We start from the raw sequence: 22,327 nt of genomic DNA, 5'->3' as shown, positions 1-22,327 counted from the left end.
TGTTCTCCTATGTGCTGCTTTGTGTCATTTAGTTATCTGGCAAGGGTACCCCAGATGTAAAGAAAAGGAGAGAGAGAGAGAGAGAGAGAGAGAGAGGGAGAGAGAGAGAGAGAAAACACTGTCTTAAGTCTTTTCACAGGAACCTCCCACGGTTGTGTATTATGTATCCCTCTGCTGATCTGCTGATTGCTTTCTCCACTGGGGAACAAGTGATTTATTAATTGAAATGACCTTCACTTTCCTGAGGCTTATCTGTCCTGGCTTCTACCATGCAAATTGTGTCCGCTCTTCCAAAAGCATCAAAGAACAAACTGCCACATGTCCTCAGACCACTGTTCTCACACATCCCTGTCTTGCCCCTTGTGGGGAGCTCTGAGCAGCACTTGGCGAGGGCAGACCACAGGCTGGTCTCCTCAGAAACCTGGGGAGGAAGCCACACCAGTCTCTGTTCGAGGCTGGTCTCACTTCCATTTTCTACTGACCTTGCAAATAATCAAAAGACATACACCAATGTCCATTGGGCTGTATTAGTGCCTGAGGCAAAATGCAATGGATATCCATGCTGCCTTTATTTAAAATTTTTATATTTGATAGACTGTGGAATTTGGGCATTAATTTAGATTTTTGAAATACATTGAATCAAAACTGATTTATCTCAATTACTGAAATTGTTTTACATTCCCTTAAACTTTATACCAAATCCTGGCCCCAATACACACTCCCTGAGGAGTGGGGAAGCTGGGGGTATTTGGATTTCAACTTCTGTCCTCTTTGGCTGATGGGGCTCAGGGAGCAGTAATTCACTCCATGGCACTTTCAGCCTATCCCATGTGCAGGGCAGATGGGCACCATCAACATTGTCCACAATATCCATCTTGGACCATAACTGTGGCCAGAGAGAAGAGGGGATGATTGGCAGTTCTTTCCCCAAATCGTGTGATTGGAAGGAGCACTTCCCAAAGAGGGCATCATATTCCAAGTGGCCTGTGACTCAGGAACACCCAGAATAGCCCTTTTTTGGATGTCCTGGGCCAGTGTGTTCCCGTTTTTTTCTTTAAGAGTGTTTGGTTGACATTCTTGTTACTTGAAACCAGAAAGAATCCTAACCCTTTTCAGGCTGATGGCTGAGGACCCTGTGGCTCTGGCAGGGTCCATTAGGGTAGGCACTACATAGGGGCTGGGCCTGTAGAGTTTCCTATGCTTCATCTTTGGGACTCCACTTCTCTGACTTGTCAAGAAAAGCATCCTTGGGGCTCTGCGGTGGCTCACATGAATCAGGACTAACAATAGCAACAGCCTTACATTCCCATGGCACTTTAAGGTTCTGAGTCATGTCCACCCACTTATTTCTTTCCTGAATAAGAGATTAAAGATGCAAACAAGGCAAGTCATAGAATCCCCATTTCACAGAAGAGGAAACAGAGATTTCCAGAGACCAGTAACTCCTCAGAGGTAAATGGTGATAGAGCACCTCGCTTATCACTACACCAGACTCAAATGAGCAAAGATATAGAAAAACTGGCCTGTTTTAGAGCAGATACATTACTTCCCTTTTTTTTCTGTTAGCATAAACCTTATTTCATTGTTTCCATTTCATTATTTCTGTAAGGAATAATGAATGATTGTTGGTGCTTCTTAGGGAGAGGGACCTTGTCTTTGCCACCTAAGCTCCAATTCCTCCCTGGTTTCTGGAGGCATTTGTGCTAGTCAGTGTTTTTGAATTGCAGGAATATTGAGAAAGAAGAACTCAGAAAATTTCTGGCATCAGGCACTGAAGGAAATCCAGAAGACTGGAAAGGTAAGAATAGATGTACTATCCATTTATTGAACATATAGTGTGCCAATTGCTAAGCATCTGTTTAGCAATCGTGTGGAATAAATGTTGTTCCCTCTGTTTTGGAGATAAGAAAAATGAAATTCAGGAAGATGAAGGGTCTTATTCAGTGGTGGGCTGGGGCAGAAGCCCACGTCTGCCTGACTCCCACACCCCTGTTCCTGAACCGCACGTGCTGGGTCCAGCTGGAAGTGACACCTGGTGGCGTTGAGGTTAGCATCACACGCTCAGTAGAATGTCTTATCTTTCTGAAGGCATCCTTTCCCTCTCCTGCCCTCCAGGTGGGCACCAGGGTTCTTTGTCCTTTTGCAGATAGGAGGAGAAGTAGCAGAAGTCCTGGAGTGAGAGCAGGTTGGTGGCATTCAGGGACAGTTAGAGAAGGATGTCTAAGAGAACATGGGATATGAGACAAACAGGAGAAGGAAGATGCTGGGGTGGGCGTGTTACAAATTAGATTCCCATAACATCAGTAGGCATGTGCGAATATTTTTTGCTTATTTGGAAGGTACAAATTTGAACATCAATCTGCTAGAGACTCCAACACGTGAGACAATGGGGTACCATAGGTCAAACTGAGCGGCCCTGAAAGTGTCCAGGTAGGGATAGGGCAGCCACCCACTAGCAATGTGGGTGAGGGGATCCCAGCATGGACGGGAAGAAAGATGGACCCCCAAAACCTTTGCGATTTTGCATATCTCCAGATCTCCCACTCGACCTAAGGTGGAGGCAGCCCAGACACTGGGCTCATCCCTGCCACATGTTGTCCCCCTCCTGCCTTGTCAAATGTTAATCAGCCCCCCCTCCCACCCCAACTTAATTATTTGCAATGATCCGTGATAGACACATAAACAACTCCACAGCTTTAAATTCCCCCGTCAGGCAAATCTGAAGTTATTCACATTTTTCTTGCAGATTTTTCATGAAGTGAGTTGCTGATGAAACGACTCTCAGATGCCTTCACTGTTTTACGCTGGGGGATTCTGTCCTTCCCCCTTTAATGGGTGTGTGTCTTCATGCCTCAGCAACACTGAGCGTTCTCCTTTCCTGTTTATGTTTATTTTGAAAGGAAAATGTGTTTACAAAATCAGTTAAAAAGTGTTAATGATCAGTTTCCAGAATACTAATGTGAATTTAAATTACTTTCACATGAATCAAGACAAATTAAAAAAATGCCATTTGATCATAAACTGTTTGAAATTCATGTTGTAAGTAGTGCAGCAAATCTGGATTTTTTTTTTTTAAGCTCAGTTTAAAATAACCATTCTGATGGTATGAAGAAGTTCAGAGAAAAAAGTCTCTTCCCCAGAGGAAAGACATCAACTTTGGGGCATTTGCACAGAATAAGGTTCTGGGTGAATATACCCTCACTTCCCAGAGAAAAAATAATGTTTCTAATTGTCAAAATTCAGATTGAAGGGGGAAACACACATGATTTGCATCTGTCTTGTTCACTACCATTTCTCCAGTGTCTAGAACAGAGTTTGTCCCCTTGAAGGCACTCAATAATATTTTCAGAATAAATGAATGAATAAAATCAGCCATATGAATTATAATTTTTTTGTGGGGGGTAGTACTAGGGATTAAACCACTGGGCATTCAATCACTAAGCCACATCCCCAGCCCTTTTTATATTTCTTTTGGAGACAGTGTCTCACTAAGTTGCTTAGGGCCTGCCTAAGTTACTGAGGCTGACTTTGAACTCGCAATCCTCTTGCCTCAGCCTTCCAAGCTGCTGAGATTACAGGCATACATCACCTTGCCTGGCTAAAATTGTTTTAAAAAAAAAAAATATATATATATATATATATTCTAATGTGGGGCTGAGAATTGAACCCAGTTCCTCACACATGCTAGGCAAGTACTCTACCACTAAGCTACAACCCCAGCCCTGAATTAGAAAATTTAATCCAGTATTTGTTTCAAGCTGGTATAAATATCAGGAAGTTCCTAGCAAGATAGAGTAGAAGAAGAAGAGCCACTATACGGAGAAACCACCAATTCTACATCATAATCCTCCTCTCCCGCCCACGTGGGTGACCTAGTAAAGTTGCTTCTGCTGTCATGGGTTGGGACACAGGGACTGTGTTGGCTTAAGTATAGCCTTTGCAGAGTCACAACTGCTGATTTCCTGGTTTTACCTATTTGCTATTTTTTAGAGGTTTTATCTCTCATCTGAAATGAAGATAGAGACTTCTGGGGTACCTTTGCCACTTCTGGGCTGTGGGAAGGCATCTTCCTTCCCCAGCCTCAGATGACCTAAATCAGTTTTCCAGGATTTCCTGGGCGTTCAAGAGAACAAAACAGGACTGGGATTGAGGGAGGAAGAAAGGCTAGCTGGCCCATTGTACGGAGCCCTCCACCTCCTCCACTGCATCCCTGTCTTGTTGGGATTACACACGTGGTTGCAGGAGAAAATTTTGTTTGATGAACGTCTTCAGGTGTTATTTAAATATCATTAATCCACAAAGCTAAAGGATCTGGCAAAGAGTGGGGTTGTGGTTCCCACCCAGTTCCCCAAGGGACCATCTACCTCTAAGTTAATGCGTGCAGGGAAACAGGCTGTGGCCTTACAGGGTGATGCGACTCTAGTTGGTCTAGCACATTTTGCAAAAACTTCCATTTTTCTATCTAGAAATATGGGTATATCCGGGCCTTAGTTCTACCTCAATGGGACGCAGAAGTGGGTAAAACTTAACTGAAGTGATGTCCAGTGTTCTGAATGTCACCCGTACTGGGCTGCCAGGTGTTCTTTGGCTCTTGGCATCCAGAGCAGCATCTGATAAGCTCATTCATAAGCACCTGCTCGAAAGTCCAAATATATGCCTTCAAGAAGCAAGGAGGCATTCAGAGAAAGAAGTGAGCCAAGGGATTTGCTAATAGAGGGGGAAATGGTGGTTCAGGAGCCTGGTGAGTATATATACCTCTTCCTAGAAGTTCTGGGATCTGAGACCTGCTTCCTGTTCCCAACCCATCACTTAGACTCCAGGCAGGAAGGACATAACTAGGTGCCAAGTGACCCAATTAATTGTCACTCATCAACCTCTCAAGGTAGTGCAATATAAGGGGAAGTAGCTTTGGACTCAGGCTGATTAGGAGCATATCCCCTCTCTGCCACCATCTGAGTTTGGTGACTCTGAGGTGTTTGGATCACCCTTCTGAACTTTAGTTTTCTTCACCAGTAAAGATGCAGTAAAATCCAGGCATGGTGGTGCATGCCTGCCATCTCAGCTACTTCAGAGGCTGAAGCAGGAAGATCACAAGTTCAAGAGCAGCCTGGGCAGCTTAATGAGACCCTGCTTCTTGTAAAAAGGACTGGGAAGGTAGCTAAGTGGTAGAGTGCTTGCCTGGCATGTATGAGGCCCTGGGCACCATCCCCAGCACTGTAAACACAATGAAAAAGAAAAGCATAGAAAGAATACTTACCTCCCCCAAATCAGAATTAAAATTTGGAAAATTTTTGATACACAATAAACGATGGCTCTTACTGTTAAATCCTACTATCTCAACCCCACTTTGAAAGAATATACTTTTAGTTCTAACGGGGAGACATTTTGGATTTTAAGTAAAATCTATGCTGTGTTAGATGGGATAGGTGCTTTGGGGAAAAATAAAGCATGACAGAAAAACCAAAGGTTCAGGGGAGCTTAAGGGGAGTCCCATTTATGGACCTAAGTGCACGAGTGTCTTCCTCACCACCTCTCCCTACTTCGCCAAAGATACTTTGCTTCTCAAGTGAATGTATACAGGAAAGGGGAATCGAGACACTCAAATATGCCACTTCGTGGAGACAGCTGGGTGTTTCCATGATTTGGAGTCCTCAGTTTTAGTCTGGGGTTGTCGTTTGAAAAGAGAAACCTTGTTATGTGGTTGCACCTCTCTTTGACTCTATTTCTTTAACTGTAGATTGGAGATGAGAGTCCCTGCCTGGTGTGCATGAACCAGAGAGGCTTCCTGGGTTGGTGGGATTCTCAGGTTAACAAGGATCATCAGGGTGCAGCCGTGGGAGGCTTGTCCTGGGAGGTAGAACCACAGAAGATATAAAGGAAGTGCTCATCTCACTCTACTCTGTCCTCTCTCCCCCGCATGTCTGTGAGCATACACACATACACACACACACACACACACACACACACACACACACACACCCTTGAGTTGTCAGGGATCTAGAATGTTGTCCTTGGAAGCAGAAGTCATCCCAAGACAAGAGGGTCTGGGGAGCTTCTCCATCAGGAACGGCTGGCTGCCTCTCCATGTCCTCTAAGGATGCTCTAGGATGAGCACCGTTCAGCATTGCCTGGCTCCGAGGTGCCTGGGCTGCTCGTAAATTGCTGACAAGAGAATGCATATTTCCCGTGCTGTATACATTTACTGTACCATATAAATAATAAACTCTAATAACTCCCTCCTGCCCTCACGATTCCCCCCATCCATTTTCCGGCCATTTCTGGAACTTTCATCACATGCAGACCCTGTCGCTGACTTTTATTGCAGGCCGCTCATGCAGGATGAGAAATCATTGTTGTCTCATAAATAGCGTCAGGGTTTTTTTTTTTTCTTTCTCTCATTGAAAAGTTATTTCAATTTAATCTAAATCCTCAACAACCAGGAAGTATTTAAATAAAATCATCCTCCATTCATCTGATGAAATTATGCAACCATTAAGAATCATGATTTTGAAAGCTATTCAACAATACTGAGGAAACAAGCCCACATCATAATGTTGGGTAAAAAAAAAAATGCACAAAACCATATATCCAGCCCGATCCGATTTGCGGTGCATTTCTATGTAGATTTATGTATGCGCATTAAAAGAGGTGTCAAGAAAATGGTTGAAATGTGATTTCTGAGTGGGATGGGAGTGGGTGGTTTTATTTTCCGCATTTTGTTTTTCAAATTTTCCCTAATGTACATTTGGGATCTGTAATATAGGTTCATTCTTTATTTTAAAATTTTATATTTAAATAACATTTTCATTAATTTATTTTTAATGGTGATTTCTTTGTTTAAAACATTTCAAGTTGTTCCTACACATAGAACAATAAAATCACCAGCCTGCTGGGGGCGGTGTGTTGGGCAGCCTCCCTCTGTGCAGTGAGGCTGACTCTTGACTTGAGAGAGGCTGCTTCTTTAGTCTTGGGTTTGTTTTGTTTTGTTTGGTACTAGGTATTGAACCCAGGGGCTCTTAACTACTAAGCCACATCCCCAGCCCTTTTTAATATTTTATTTAAGACAAGGTCTTGCTGTGTTGCTTAGGGCCTCACTAAGTTGCTGAGGCTGGCTTTGAACTCGCGATCCTCCTGCCTCAGCCTTCCAAGCTGCTGGGATTACAGGTGTGCACCACGGTGCCCAGCTAAGTTCTTTGTTTTATTTATTTATTTTTTCCTCTAAAATAGGAAGCGTTCTATCTCCAACATTTCCAGCCCTGCATAGAGAGACACAGCAAGTGTATTTTTTGTTTTCAGATTTACATCCACCTACGAAATTGCCCTAGGAAAGCCCCATCACTCACAGGAACCATCGCCGAGAAGGACGGGACAATCTTATTTAGATAATTTTTAACAAATCTCAAATGTTACCCACATCTCCTGAAGCCGGGAGGAAGGATAATCAAGTCAAGCCCCATTGACTAGGAGAATGGTGTGCTGTAGGAAATGAGTTCTCCAACTCGCAGGGCCACAGATCTATTTAAATAACGCTTCATTATTCAGATGTACTCGCAGTCTGCTTCCCTGATGTTCAGATGTTCGTCTGCCCCAGGGGTTGTCTGTCCCTGCTTCCAGGGAACCTGCAGCCCCCCCATGGGCCTCGCGTGTGTCCACCGTATGCATCTTCATAGCAGCTCCGAGAGAGTCAGACATGGTTAACTGCTGTTTTCATTTTATAAATGGGGAAACTGAGGCTGAGTTGCTTGCCAGGATTATGTGCCCATCAGGGAGAGCTGTACCCCGGTGTCCCCTCTCTCAGACCATTGCTTCTAATCACTGACAGCATCTCATGTACCAAAACTTCCCTACCCCATTTGTAGAAGATGAGATTCTGCTTCACATGGATGCTTAAAAACAAAAAGTAATAGCAACAACACAGACTACAAAAAATTAAAAATTAAATATAAAAACAGAGTGCAGATTTTGAATTTTAGGCAACTTACCAGGGTGGCACCCTGCTTCTAGTGCAGTCAAGGTGGGACAAAGTGGAGTGGTCGAGTAATAAAGAAATACAACAGAAATAAGGGCTGGAGATATAGCTCAGTTGGTAGAGTCCTTGCCTCACATGCACAAGGTCCTGGGTTCAATCCTCAGCACCACATGCACACATCTAAGATTGGAAAATCTTACTATATGTCGATGTCAATAAAATTGACACAAAAAAGTAAAAAAAAAAAGAAGGAAATACAACAGAAATAAGAAAAACAACTAAAATGAACAAAATGCTAGTTTTAAAATGAAGCATTTACTAAGTGCTATTAACTGTTCTGAGCATTTTACATATTTTAACTCATTTCATTCCTACAATGACCCTATAAAGTAGACATCATTATTGTCCAATTTTTAGAAGAAGAAAGTTCATAACACAGTCGCATAGCTAGTCCTGGGAAGGCAGAGTTGTTAAGAGCTGTCCAAATGGGGAAAAGCATAAAGGCAGACAGAGCTGAATTTAAACCTTGGCTCAGCCACTTCCTAGCTGTGGGACCTTAGGCAATATACTTAAGCTCTCTGAGCTCTCATTTCTCATATAAGGATTGTAAAATGTGGTCATGTGCTGGCTATTGGGGTTCAGCAAAATAAAGCACGTAAAAATTTGAATATCAGACCAAGCACTTAGCAGACCCTTAATGAAGTATAGCTGGTTTTAATCTCTTCTGCCTTTGCCTATCTCTCCCTACCTCTCATTTTTCTTTGCTGGTTCTTCCACTGGTTCTAAAAGGCCCCTCTAAGAGGTCCATTTATATGTTTGACAAATAGCTCAGCACCGTCCTGGATGCTGGGGACAGAAGCCACACAGGCTATGCAGAGACTCATAACCCAACAGAGCAGCCATGGACAGGAGTGCTACAGGGTTGACACCTTCAGATGGGGTAGGTCCACTGTGCTCTCCTGCAGGCATTTAAGTTCATGACCCTGGTGATATTAATCTAGAATTTTCTGAGACTCTTTGGACTCTGTTAGGTTACTCCAGGTTGCACCTGATTCCTGGAGGCTCTCTAGTTGCAAAGTTCACACACCCACACAAGCCTGCACATATCCTGTGCTGAGGATGCCTGGAAGAGGCTGGAGCCCAAAAGAACACCCAAAACACTGGGCAGTGAAGAGGGTGTCATTTGTAATTTCGTTAATTTTTCTATAAGTCACTCATCTCCCATTTATCTAACTGTGGTGGATTCGGGGCTGGTGCAGGGCGTTGGATGGTTACTGATGGACACAACTTTGCTTCTGGCCCCAAGAGTTTGCAGTTGAGTAGATAAGCAACTAAGAAGTCACTGCATGAGAGTTCCCCATCTGAGCACAGGGTGCAGGCTGCACACTAGGGGAGAAAAGGCTGAAGAGAGAGACAAGGTCACAAGGTCTTTTTGATACTTCTAAGGAGCAAGAAAGCAAAGGGTTTTAGTAGGAAATGATCTGCCCTACTCCACAGCCATCGTATTTCCCTAGTTGGTGATTTTATTTAATTTTTTTTTGAAAGCACTAGAAGAGGATTTAGAAATCATCTAGTCCAGGGTAGCAAATAGGAATCATCTGATGAGCCAATTATGATCAGAATGTTATTGCTGTGTTCAGAAGGATTCTGAGGCCAATCTAGGCTCAGTAAAACCACAATTGGTTCATAATGTCCGCCATAGAAAAACAACGAGAAAGTGGGAGTATTCCTAAGTGTTCAACCAGTATCTTTTTCAAATGAAGAAATGTATTTGAGCATGGTCATGCAGCTGTAGCAGAGCCAGGCCTAGAAGCCAGGTCTCCAGAGAAAATCCATTCTCTGCCCCACTAGCATACTTCAGAGGGTCCTCCTTTGTGCCTGCAGAGTGGAGGCCTGGTTCCCATGACAACCAGCCTCCAAGCCTTGTAGGCTGTCAAGACTGTTCAACCAGAAAGCACTGAAGCAACAGGGCACGTGCTTCTGCTACCTAACCCTGGGTACCAAACCACTCCACGCCTTACCAGCTTGAAAGTGTTTATTATTGTCCTTCAGGATTCCTCGGGTTGACTGGACTCAGCCGGGTGGCTCTTCTGCTGGTCTGGCTCAGGGTGTCCCATGCATTGTGGTGCAGGAGCCATCTGGAGGCTCTGCTGGGTTGGATTCCTCTCTCCCATCTGGCACCTTGATTCTCCTCCACGTGGTTTCTCCCTCCACGAGGAGCCTCACCCTCCCCAATAGAGCAGCCCTGCGTATGCGGTAGGCATCTTCCAGGAGCACACAAGTGGAATCCGCCAGGCCTTCTTAAAGTCCAGAGGTAGTGCAGTGTGATTTCTGCCACGATCTATTGGTTGAAGGGGGAAGTGGGAGCCAGGGCCCTGGGAGGACACCTCCCTCCCGTACCAACACCAGGAATGGCTCCTAGAGCTGTCTTGGGAGACAGGCCACCACTAGGGTGAAAACAGTGGAAACCAGGGTCAGGTCTCAGATGCTGTCTCAGTAAGCCAGCCACCCAGGCTGGGGCCTTCCAGGAGGTCGCCTCCCTGTCTGCACAGGAATCCAGAGTGGGGTAAAGCTGAGGCTTGGCCCTCCTCTCCCCTTCTTCCTCCTTCCTTCCCAGACTTCTCCAGACACTTCTTTCTCAGCCCTATTTCCCTTGTGGTAGAGTTTGAAGGATGGAAACTCTAACTGGCAGTCAGACAGTGATTGGCATTGGACCCAACTCTTCATTACGCTGGGAATCAATGTGCCAATCTAAGGGAGACGGCGGCGATGGATTCTTTGGAATTGATGACACATCTTTTTGCCAAGAGCGTCTGGCCCTTCCATCAACAAAACAAGATGGGCTTGCTCCTGCACCCCTTCCCAGCCCCCAAACTCCTCAGGCCTCTAACCTCTCCTTTTTCCCCCATAAGAAAATCCTTGAAAAATAAATGTTGGGAAGAGATTAAACTATTTATAGGTATTAAACTTTCAAAACCAACTCTTCTGACCAGCCTGAGTCTTAAAACTAAACAAAACAAATGAAAATTTAAAAATCCAAAGCAGTAAAAAGAACTGACTTTTTAAAGAAACTGTTTTGCTCTGTTCACAGTTTTGAGTCTCAGTGATGTGGCCATGTCTACCATAAGAGGTGCTTAAATCTCCTGTACCCATCCTGTGTTTGGAATGTTCACGGATCTATTCTTCTTAGAAGTGCACCAAGAATGATTTTGATAAAGAGAAAGGCATTTGAATTCTGAGATTCTGAGAATCATCTGTTTTCACTGAATATTTTCCAAACTTGAGCAGGCCAAGGAGAGAAACGTACTGCCCTCTGTTGGACAGAGCTAGCAAAATCGGCCAGGAGCCGGACAGTGCTCTCTGACTTTGGCCTTCTGGGAAGGTCCCTGTCCAGATCTTTCAGCTGTGGTGACACAGATCTCTCATTTAGCTGTGGCCCAAGAAAAACAAAAGCAAAAATGTCAGAGACACCCATCTAGGTGAGATCTGCATTTCTGAATGTGTGTTCTCAGTTTTAACCAAGAGAAAAATGTCAAAAATTATAGAATGCAGGGTTTGGGGAGATATATATGCTAATAAATAATTTAAGTTGGAGAAGTTGGAATAGAACTAGTTGATTCTTAAGTTTTCCCAACATAGTATGATTCATCCGGCCTCACTAAGATGCTGTATCCTGTGATGATAATATTAGTTTTCAAGAGTTTTAGAGAATCCATTTAATTGCCAAGAGGGTCACATGAGAAGCTTACAGGATGCTCTACCACCAACAACTATCCATGACACCCAACCCAGCAGAGTATCCATTGTGTGACGATTGTGTTCTGCAGGCCAGGCCACCTAAGGAGCAAAGCAAAGCAAGCCCAGGCTTTGGCTCTCCCAGGAGAACCGTCACATCAGCCGGAAGTCACAGGCCGCTGACTCCAGGGAGAGAGGAGGCTATTTTTGTTCGCTCACAGGCAGCCAGAGTTGCTCTGAGGAAAAAAGAAATCCAGCTATGATCTACTTTTGCTTCCTTTCAAAGCTGGAGCATCGCTTCCCCCCAACACCTGTTACCATTTGGGGCTTGCTTTAAAAATATTTTGAGAGGCGTGGAAACAGAGAAAAGGGGAACATGAGGGAAGGATTGCAGAAAAGAAAAATTCAGGGTGTGTGAAGGGTCTTGTCATTTCATACAGCAAATGAGTAAAAAGAGGGCCCTCATTACTCAACGCAGGAACCCCAGGGCTGGGCATCTATTCACAGAAACCCTCTTAGAAACAACCAGAGTTAGTGTGTGAGGAGGTCCTCTGAAGCATGGCCTGAAAGGGTAGCATGTTAGAAATGACCAGAACACCCTGATAGAGAACTGCGGGGATGAATGATGCTACACAACGGGAACGCATTTAAAACAGCCAGGAAGTTCTCTAAGGCCTACTGTGGAAAGTGGACACCAGTTAAGTTATTAATCAGGTAAGTTATTAAGTACCAGCACAAGCTGCAAAGAGAAATGCTGTCGTCCATTTCTGTAAATAAAATCATATGTGATTATGGTCTATTATTTAAAAAAATTGCCCAGTGTGGTGGTGTAATCCCAGCAGCTTGGGAGGCCGAGGCAGGAGGCTTGTGAGTTCAAAGCCAGCCTCAGCAACTTAGTGAGGCACTCTGCAAGTCAGCAAGACCCTGTCTCTAAATAAAATATAAAAAAGGCCTGAGGGGTTGGGTTGTGGCTCAGAGGTACAGCGCTTGCCCAGCACATGTGAGGCCCTGGTTTCCATCCTCAGCACCACATAAAAATAAAGATATTGTTTCCAACTACAACTAAAAAATAAATATTTAATATTTATATTTTAAAGGGCTGGGGTGTGGCACTGGGTTCAATCCCTAGTACAAAAAAAAAAAAATTATGAACCCTGGAAATCTCTGCAGTTGGAATTACAAAAGGCTGTTACTTCTTAAATTTAATCCATATTGCCTGGTATTTTTACTATTAGCATCTATTACTTTTGTTATCAGGAAATACAGTAGATATCTATAACTGGATGGGATGTTTTTCTCTAGATGGAAGTACTGTCAGAAGTTGCCCGTTCATATGTAGGAAACACTTCCTATTATCACTCCACTGATAGAATTAAATTGCTCAAGCAAATCACAAAAAGAAAAATCGGATGAAATACATAATGCAAATGCTCAGTGTCTGGTACGTAACAGGTGTTCAATAAATGTTTGCTGAATGATGGGAACATAAATGAATGAGTGCAGAATTGTTTTCTACTGTGCCCTGTTTTATTTGCCACCTGTTTAAAAAAATTATCTATAAGGAAATATGTTCCTCTGGAGTAATATCTCCAATAGATCTCCCTGATTACAGAATTCAGTGTGTTTCTTATGTATCATCAGAAACTAAAATGCTGGAGCGGCAGGGTGGGAGCAGAGAGAGACACGCAAATCAAGGTTTTAACATGAGGGAAAAGGGATTTTCACAAACCACCAAAGTGCTACTTCTCTTGGAAGAAGTGCACCCTGGATTTTTTCCAGCTGAATTCTGCAACAAAACCCAAGGAAAATGAACATTAATCTTTTATGAGCTAAGCCCCCAAACGAACAGGCTTTGAGCTCAACCCTAATTAGGTTGCATCTCAATACAGAGAATCCTTAACGAAAAAGGACACAGAACAACACGGGCAAGCTCTCTGCTGGGACTGACTCAGAGATGAAGGGGCCGCCCTGGCCACACTCAACTGCTCTGGTGCATTAGGGGCTCCTGACTACCTGGAAGATGCATGGTATCTTGGATGGAAAGCAAATGGAGTTTTCTTGAACTGAAATTCTTGGCCACCTTGCTACCTCCACGGCCATCTGGGGATCTGTGGATAAACTAGAAGAGAAAAGGCAGCAAGCAGGACTCCAGGAGTGAGTTTCAGCAAGTCAAAGTCTCTTTTCCTTTGTGCCCAGTGGAGTGGCCAACTGTGGTTGTGCGCAGAAACAAGACAATCCAAGACAATCCCCGCGGGCGTTATGCACACAATGAAGAAAGCAGCCTAGCGTTGCAGAGTCTGGGAGACCTGGATTCAGATCCCAACTCAGCTCTTTTTTTCCCTAGTCTTATGACCTGGGACAAATGACCTACCCTCTCTGGACCATCATTTCCTCATCTCTAAAATTGGGATAACATGCAGCCTGGTTGGGAGGGTTAAGTAAAATGAATTAAGTAGCTCTCAGATGGTTCATTGCTGATAGAGATCTTATTTCTCCAACCACAGCCTTCTCAACGCCATTCTATTACATAATGTCTGCATCTACCATTCAATCCATTGTGATGATTTCCATTTTGCTGTCGAGGGGCTTGAAACTCAGAAAGGTAAAGTCATTTGTCCAAGGTAGCAGAGCAAGAGAGGAAGAAAGCTAGGATTCCACCTCAAGTCCATCTAACCCAAATCTTGTGCTGACCATAGGATTGCAAGTCAGTGGGGCTGATGCCAAAGACAGAGAACTTCTGATGTTTGACATCTCAGACTTGTGGACTTCTGGATCCCAGAACCCATATGCATGGTCCAGAGTCACCAGAGAGAGATCTTGGGCAGAGACAATTCAGGAAAGACTGGGTTGTTTGGATGGAGAGTAGGCTGGGGGTTCCCTTCCCAGGGCAGCTGTTCAAGCAAAGCCCCAGATGGGGCCACCAGTGAGATCACCCCATCATTCCTGGCTTCCAGTTCAGTATTTGCAACCAACATATTGGTCAACAATATTTCAGATCCACTTCCCCAGCATCCAGCCCAGGAAAGGTGCCTGTGTTGACCACTGATGTACCTGGAAGACTATTCCAGAAGGGCCCATGGGCTACTCATGGCCCTGATATGAACAAACATGGTCTCCCCTTGTCTGCACTGGTTTTGTCTTCACTTGGGGCTTCCTCCCAACACATTCCATTTTTTCCACAAATAGGGGTGGTCCTTGATCCCCATGAAACAATTACACCACTGTGCTAGCCCAGCTTCCTCACAGGCTGCCCTCCCACCATCCTGCCTCTTTGCTTCACTCCAATAGACACTGACATCCTCCTACATTCTCTGATGCCATTATTTGGCTTATAATAAATTTCTTTCCCCAAAAACCTGCTGTCCCAGACTAGAGTCCAGCATCTCCCTGCTGCCCAAGCATGCCTTATCCTATTACTGTAATCAACTGGTGCCATGCTAAAGAGCTGAGCCAGAATCAGAACTCTTGGGTGAAGAAGACTTGCCAAGGGTTACAATGCATGAGAATTGGAGTGGATAGAACTTGGCACTTAAAACCTCCTCCCTCCACATAGAACTTTATTCTAGAAACTCATTAATTCTGAGCAGCTCTGTCACATTTCTAGGGGAACCTCGTGTCCAGGAATCCATTTAGATTCTGCAAATGCTGCTCTTCTCAACTGTCTGTCAGCCCCAGAATGTTTCCTTCTTTTCTTCTTATGGTTGAAATGGGTTGCTTTATCTACTACCAAGATTCTTTGTTGTACTATATTGGAACAGTATTTATATTAGGTAACGTTTATTGTGGACCTACTACATGCCCAACCCTGTGCCTAGTATTTTATACATGACATTTCATCTAATCCTCACACGCAACTCAGAGAAGCGTAGCATGGCCATGGATATGGACCATAAGCTCAGAGCATTGGGGATCCTGGGTACTCCTCACTAGGATCTCAAACATCAATATTTCAGAACCTCTGGCCTAAGCACTGTAAGGATCTAGAAAAAGAGAGATGATATCCAGCCAGAAGAGTCAGAACTGAACTGGGTCTTGCAGGATGGATTGGAGAAGGACAAAAGGAAATAGAAAAGAAAAGCTTTCCAGAGAGAGAGAGAGGGAACAGCTTAAGAGAAGGCACAGAGATGGAAAAGGCCAGACTGGTAGAGACCAGCATGCTTGGCGTAGAGTGGGCTCTGGAAATGCTTTTTGAATTGGATTCTGCTGAATTGCTAGCTTGGCCACAGTGAATGGACCTCATAAGAGCACATGCAATTTGGAAGCAGCTGCACAAAGGTTAAGGGAGGGCCAGAAGCCCTGCCCTAGGGGGTTGCCAGCTACTTTTTCTAATTTTCACAACAACCCAGTGAATTACCTTCCAGTGGTCCCTAAGAAAGGCCAAAAATGAGAAAGTGGTAAGGATCTGTATTCAGACCTGACTGGGTCTGGCTCCTCAGCCCCCAGTCCACCTTCCAGGCCATGCTAAGGAAGGAGGGCCAGCCTCCCCCTTGAGCCTCCCCAGGCTCCTTTGGGGACTGATGCTGAATTTGGCACAGCCCAGCCTTGATGGGCCACATTCTTCTCCCTTAAGAAGCTACCATTTTTCCAGCCTCTTGACGTTTTCTGCATGAGACGCAGCAATGCCAAGATTCCTGATGTCCCTTGAGAGGAAGAAGGCTATGAAATGCCTTTGGGCAGGTGAGGAAGCACCCAGGTATGAGACCCAGCTGAAATCAGCAGGGAAGGCTGTGCTGCTTCAAGCAAAGCCCCAGATGGAGCCTCCAATGAGACCACCCCCATCATCCCTGGCTGCCTGTGCAACATCTGCTCCTGACATATTGGCCTGTGAATATTTCAGATCCACACCCCCAAATCCAGATGTGTTTGTGCCATGAACTCTCTGTACTCTGCTAGAAATTACTGAGGTCTGAAAAAGGAAATTAAGTATTCACTCAGGCGTACACGGCCCAATGACCTGAAACGTACTGTGTATGTCCAGGGTTTGGGGTGCTCACATTTAGAGTCTCTGAATACCAGCTTCCACCCTTCTACTGGCCACCTTGTCCTCAGCGGGGGTCTTGTGTAAAGGGATTGATGTTTTCCTTCATCTAGTGACTTGTGGAAGGCTTATGAATGTGGAAGTCGTGATTTGAAGAGTGGTTTTTATGTATTAGAAGATGGTTGGGAACTGGAATCCAGTTTTCAAGCACTCCTTTTCCAATAACAGAGAAACCACTGATTGAGTAAACTAAGGTGCATTGCAGCTCAGCCCTGGCTACACAGAGGGTTACCTGGGGAACTCTGAAAACACCAGTAACTCGGTGCTTATTGGAACATCTGGATGTGGGGCACCAGCATCTGCATATTTTTCAAAGTCACACAGTTGAAGATTCTAATCCCCAGAGAGTGTTGAGAATCTCTATTCCTAGGTTATAAAGTAATAAAAAATCAAGGTGGCAAGTAAAATAGGGAGAGGTACAAAGGTACAGGGTACAAAGGTACCTCAAACAGTGCCAAGTAAACTCTCAGTTCTCTTACTTATCAACGCATAATTATGTGCAAAGCATTTAATCTAAGGAGATTGTTTCCTCATCTGTCAATGGGGGTAATGGGTGCCAACTGGGCTACAACAATCAATGAAAAAAATGTTGGGCTGAATGCAATGGCAATCTTATAATCCCAGCAACTGAGGAGGTTGAGGCGGGAAGATTGTAAGTTCAAGGTCAGCCTCTGAAACTTACTAAAACCCTGTCTCAAAATTAAAAGGACGGGAGATGTGGCTCATTTCTAGAGTGCTCCCATGTTCCACCCTAATATCCCCCCGAAAAAAGTTGGCACTCATGTTTATTGCAGCACTATTCACAACAGCTAAGTTACAGAATCAGCCCAAATGCCAGTCAACATAAATGGATCAAGAAAATATAGTGCATATATATACTATGGAATATTATTCAACCACAATGAAGAGCAAAATCATGTCATTTGCAGGAAAACGGACGGAACCAGAAGTCAGCATGTTAAGTGAAATCAGCTGTACACAAAAAGAAAAGTATCTCATGTTCTATCTCATATGTGGAAAAAGGAAAAAAGACATCCTGAAAGTGAAAGAGGGACTGTTAGGAAAGGGGAGGGAAATGGGAAAGATAGGGAAGGGTGAGGGAGGCTAGGTAGTAAAGAGGGTTGATAGGATCAAAGCACAAGATCTGCATGTATGGAAACATCACATTAAAACTCATTAATTTGCACAATTAATATGCATTAGTAATAATAATAATGAACAGCTGAAAAATGCAGATGATTTTCTTCTTTTTTTAAATTTCTCCATCTATTATATACTTGGCAATTACTTTTTTTTTTCTTGGTACTGGGGATTGAATCCAGGGGTGCTTAACCACTCAGCCACATTCCCAGCCCTTTTCATATTTTTGTTTTAGAGTCACGGAGGGTCTTGCTAAGTTGCTTAGGGCCTTGCTAAATTGCTGAGGCTGGCTTCGAACCTGTGATCCTGAGGCTCTGGGGTTACAGGCATGTGCCACTGCACCCGGTTGAACTTACTCTTTCTAATAAAGGTAGTGCAAATTATTCTTTATGGAAATGATAACGATAAGGTATGAAAGACAAAATCAGGGTACAAAATAAGCACAACATTCAGGCCAGTGCCTCTACTAGCTTTTCCTACCCTTCCTTCTTTCTGTTTTGTTCTCTAATTTATTTTGTAATAAGAAGGAGTTTATTTTATAATAGAAAGAAGGTGCCTTGGTTGACTTGGGTTCTGTCCTTCTGATTCTTGACTCTTCATATTTCAATCCTGAGGCTCCTGATGCTAAGTGGTTCCCTAGGCCTCCTTCATCCCACCAAGCCTGACCAAGCACCCTTCCCAGGCCAGATCAGAGTGCCCCGAGTGGGACAGTCTGTGTAGCCACCATGCACAGTGCCAGCATCTCAAGGGACTTTGAGAGACACACCACCCTGTGGTTTCCTCCAAGGTCCTTACAGTAGCCCAAGAAGTGACAATGCCCAGTCAATGTGGGTGGAGACAGCATCCCTCAGGCACAGGGTCACACAACCAGTAGGTTGAGGATCTCTTCACTGCAGCGAGGAAGCTGCTGCCACTGTGATGGTTCTGTCCTCAGCCTGGGTGCTCCCCCAGTACACACAGCATGGGTGACTACCTGGGTGGCTGGAAGTGGGATCTTCAGTGACTCCTTCATAGAGCAGCTGAGAAGCTCCAAGGAGGTCGAAGTTTCTCCTTTATTTATTCACTGTTTGCTCCCTCACTCAATAAGCATTAATGTATGTGCCAGACACAAGGTAGAAACTATGCGCCAGGGTTCCAGATGTCACTAAGCACTGTAGAGCCAGGTGGGAAGACAGGTTAAAAAAGACCCAATCTTAGCTCCTGAGGAGCTCAGAGCAGGGAAGCATGTCAACTTGCAGTGATAATATAGTGTAAGAAGTACCTCAGTGGGCAAACTCTGGGAGCCACCAAAAGATGGCTCACTTTGCCAGGCACGGTGGCACACGCCTGTAATCCCAGCCACTCGGGAGGCTGAGACAGGAGGATCACGAGTTCAAAGCCAACTTCAACAAAAGTGAGGCGCTAAGCAACTCAGTGAGATCCTGTCTCTAAATAAAATACAAAATAGGACTGGGGATGTGGCTCAGTGGTAGAGTGTATCCACGGTATTCCCCCCCCCCAAAAAAAAGACTCACTTTTTACAAGCTCCACTTAAATGAACTATCAAAGAACATTTAGCATTGTAACGGCAAAGAAAAAATTAATAACACTTGCCTATCATGAACAGAAGCTAATCATAAAGATAAATAAAAGTCCAAGCTATTACATTCTACCTAGATTAGAGTGGGCGGAGCCAGAAGCCTGTGTTCTCTTTGTTCAAAAGGGAGGTTAGAAAGGTCTTAAAGACAAATGGTGATTTGCTTTCAGATCATCAATGTCTTACAGGAGATTTAGGAAGGGAATCAGTTTTTCACCATATTATTCAAGGTTCCTCAAAGCCTAACTGCTGGGTGCCCTTAAAATGTTCTCTTGTGCCACTAGAAGTAGGTGTCCCACATTCTGGAAAGCAGCCCCAGAGACGGGCCCTCCATAGGAGCATGGTCACATTTCTGGAGACAGGAAAGCCTGAGAAAGAACAAAGAGAAGCCCAAATGGGTCCCCACAAACTCACCCCGAACTTGCCATGCATGTGAAGCACGATCTTTGACCTGTGAAAGCCACAGATAGAAGAACCTAGAGGCTGTCTCTGTGTCCTCCATGAGATGAGAGAAGCTGAAATCCCATGGGAGCTCCGTAAACAGTGGCTGCCGGCTCTGATCATCACTCCTTAATTGAACTATGATAAATATTGTTCCTAGCACTCCCCACAAAGTGAGCTTTTATCTTATCACAACTTGATAAATATTATGATAAGCTGTGGTTTTATTACCACAGACGTACAAATGCTAACTTTTGCACTTATGAAAGGGGTGGCCAGAAAATTGCAGTGACGTGAACTTGAAAGCAATTATATACTTGTTATTTGGCAGCTTGGCCAGATGTCAAGGGAGTTTATAGCCAAACCACTACTTTGGTGGTGTTTTGTCCCCCAAAGTAATCCAAAAATTAATGTACCAGAAGGAAATAATATGTTTGTATAGTACATTGTAAAAGCCAAGTGTTGCTTTTAGGGGGAATATCATGGAAATTCCTTTATCAATAAGGAGAAATGGTGTATTTTTTGACTTGGGTTAATATGCCTTTCTTTGGCCAATGATACATCCATTTTGGGGGAGAGATGGTATTGGGGGACTTAACCACTGAGCCACATCACAAGTCCTTTGTATTTTTTATTTTGAGACAGGGTCTCACTAAGTTGCTGAGGCTGGTTTGGAACTTGTGATCCTCCTGCCTCAGTCTCCTGAGTCATTGGGATTATAGGTCTGCACCACTACGCCCGGCTTATGGTACTTCTAAAATGGTAGAAAAGTCAGAAAAATTGGGGAAAATACTCTGTGTGTGTGTATGCAGATAAATGATAGATAAAAGATAGATATCCATAACAAAAGTTAATTAATCTGTTGCCATCAATAAGAATAATTGCTCTGAAACTCAATTTCATAAAAAGTAAAGCAACAATTTCTCTCCCCTCTCTCCACAGCAGGCGTCTGTTTATGTGGTTACATGAGACCTCGGGGAGACCGGAAAGACTTTTGCCTGTTTAAGAGCACTTTGATGCAGCTACTAAGCCCAGTGGAGAAGAATTTCCTGGGTAGTTCTAGAAATGGCCCAGGTAATAGTCATTTCCAGAACACATGGGAACCCTATTACCTTGACAGGGTCTTTCTTATTCTTATAAATGGCTTCTTGAACAAGGTCCAAAGGCTGGTGAAATTTTAACTGAAGCCAAGTGGCTTAGTTTGCTTATCTCACGTAGGATTTGATAACCTGTCCACAACCTGTCAGCTGCAGTTGCTATGTTGAATTCAAAGACTTGGTTTGTGTTTTTTAGAAGTCTGACAACTTATTTCAAAACAAGGACAGTAGATGAGTGCACAACGTTGTATGCATAAGATATTCATTCCTGTGTTTTTTCTTAATAGTGAAAGGCTGCAAACAACCCAAACCTGAGAGATTGATTTCATATTCTGCTGCTGTTCGAAAGGTGGGTCTTCATGTAGTAACGCTGAAAAGTGTTCAACAATGGGTGCACAATTCACAATTGCTAGACTGTGGAACCAACCCAGATGCCCTTCAATAGATGAATGGATAAAAAAAATGTGGCATTTATACACCATGGAGTATTACGCAGCACTAAAAAATGACAAAATCATAGAATTTGCAGGGAAATGGATGGCACTAGAGCAGATTATGCTTAGTGAAGCTAGCCAATCCCTAAAAAACAAATACCAAATGTCTTCTTTGATATAATGAGAGCAACTAAGAACAGAGCAGGGAGGAAGAGCAGGAAGAAAAGATTAACATTAAACAGATACATGAGGTGGGATGGAAAGGGAGAGAAAAGGGAAATTGCATGGTAATGGAGGGAGACCCTCATTGTTATACAAAATTACATATAAGAGGTTGTGAGGGGAATGGGAAAATAAACAAGGAGAGATATGAATTACAGTGGATGGGTAGAGAGAGAAGATGGGAGGGGAGGGAGGGGGGATGGTAGAGGATAGGAAAGGTAGCAGAATACAACAGTTACTAATAGGGCATTATGTAAAAATGTGGATGTGTAACCGATGTGATTCTGCAATCTGTATTTGGGGTAAAATTGGGAGTTCATAACCAACTGGAATCTAATGTATGAAATATGATATGTCAAGAGCTTTATAATGTTTTGAACAACCAATAAAAAAAATTAAAAAAAAAAAGAAAAAACAATGGGTGCAGCAAAGAGACCACCAACTCAATCTCTGGCTTGATGGAGTTTACCAAGAACTGATTGATTCAAGTAAGTCTATGTTCACTTAAAAGCCTGCTTCTTGGAGCATCCTGGATCCTCTGGAATGCTCTGGACATTTGAATAACACTGCCATTTATTAAACACCATGTCCCCAATACATGTATATGTATATCATTTTTGATCATCACAAAACTTTGAAGGTAGAGATGATTATTCCCATTTCACAGATGAAGAA

The sequence above is a fragment of the Marmota monax genome, unplaced genomic scaffold, assembly GCF_021218885.2.
Source record: "Marmota monax isolate L192 unplaced genomic scaffold, Marmota_monax_Labrador192_F-V1.1 WCK01_AAM20220418_F8-fsc00135, whole genome shotgun sequence".
Taxonomy (NCBI): Eukaryota; Metazoa; Chordata; class Mammalia; order Rodentia; family Sciuridae; genus Marmota; species Marmota monax.
The sequence above is the reverse complement of the archived record's forward strand: the minus strand, read 5'-3'. Positions refer to the sequence as shown.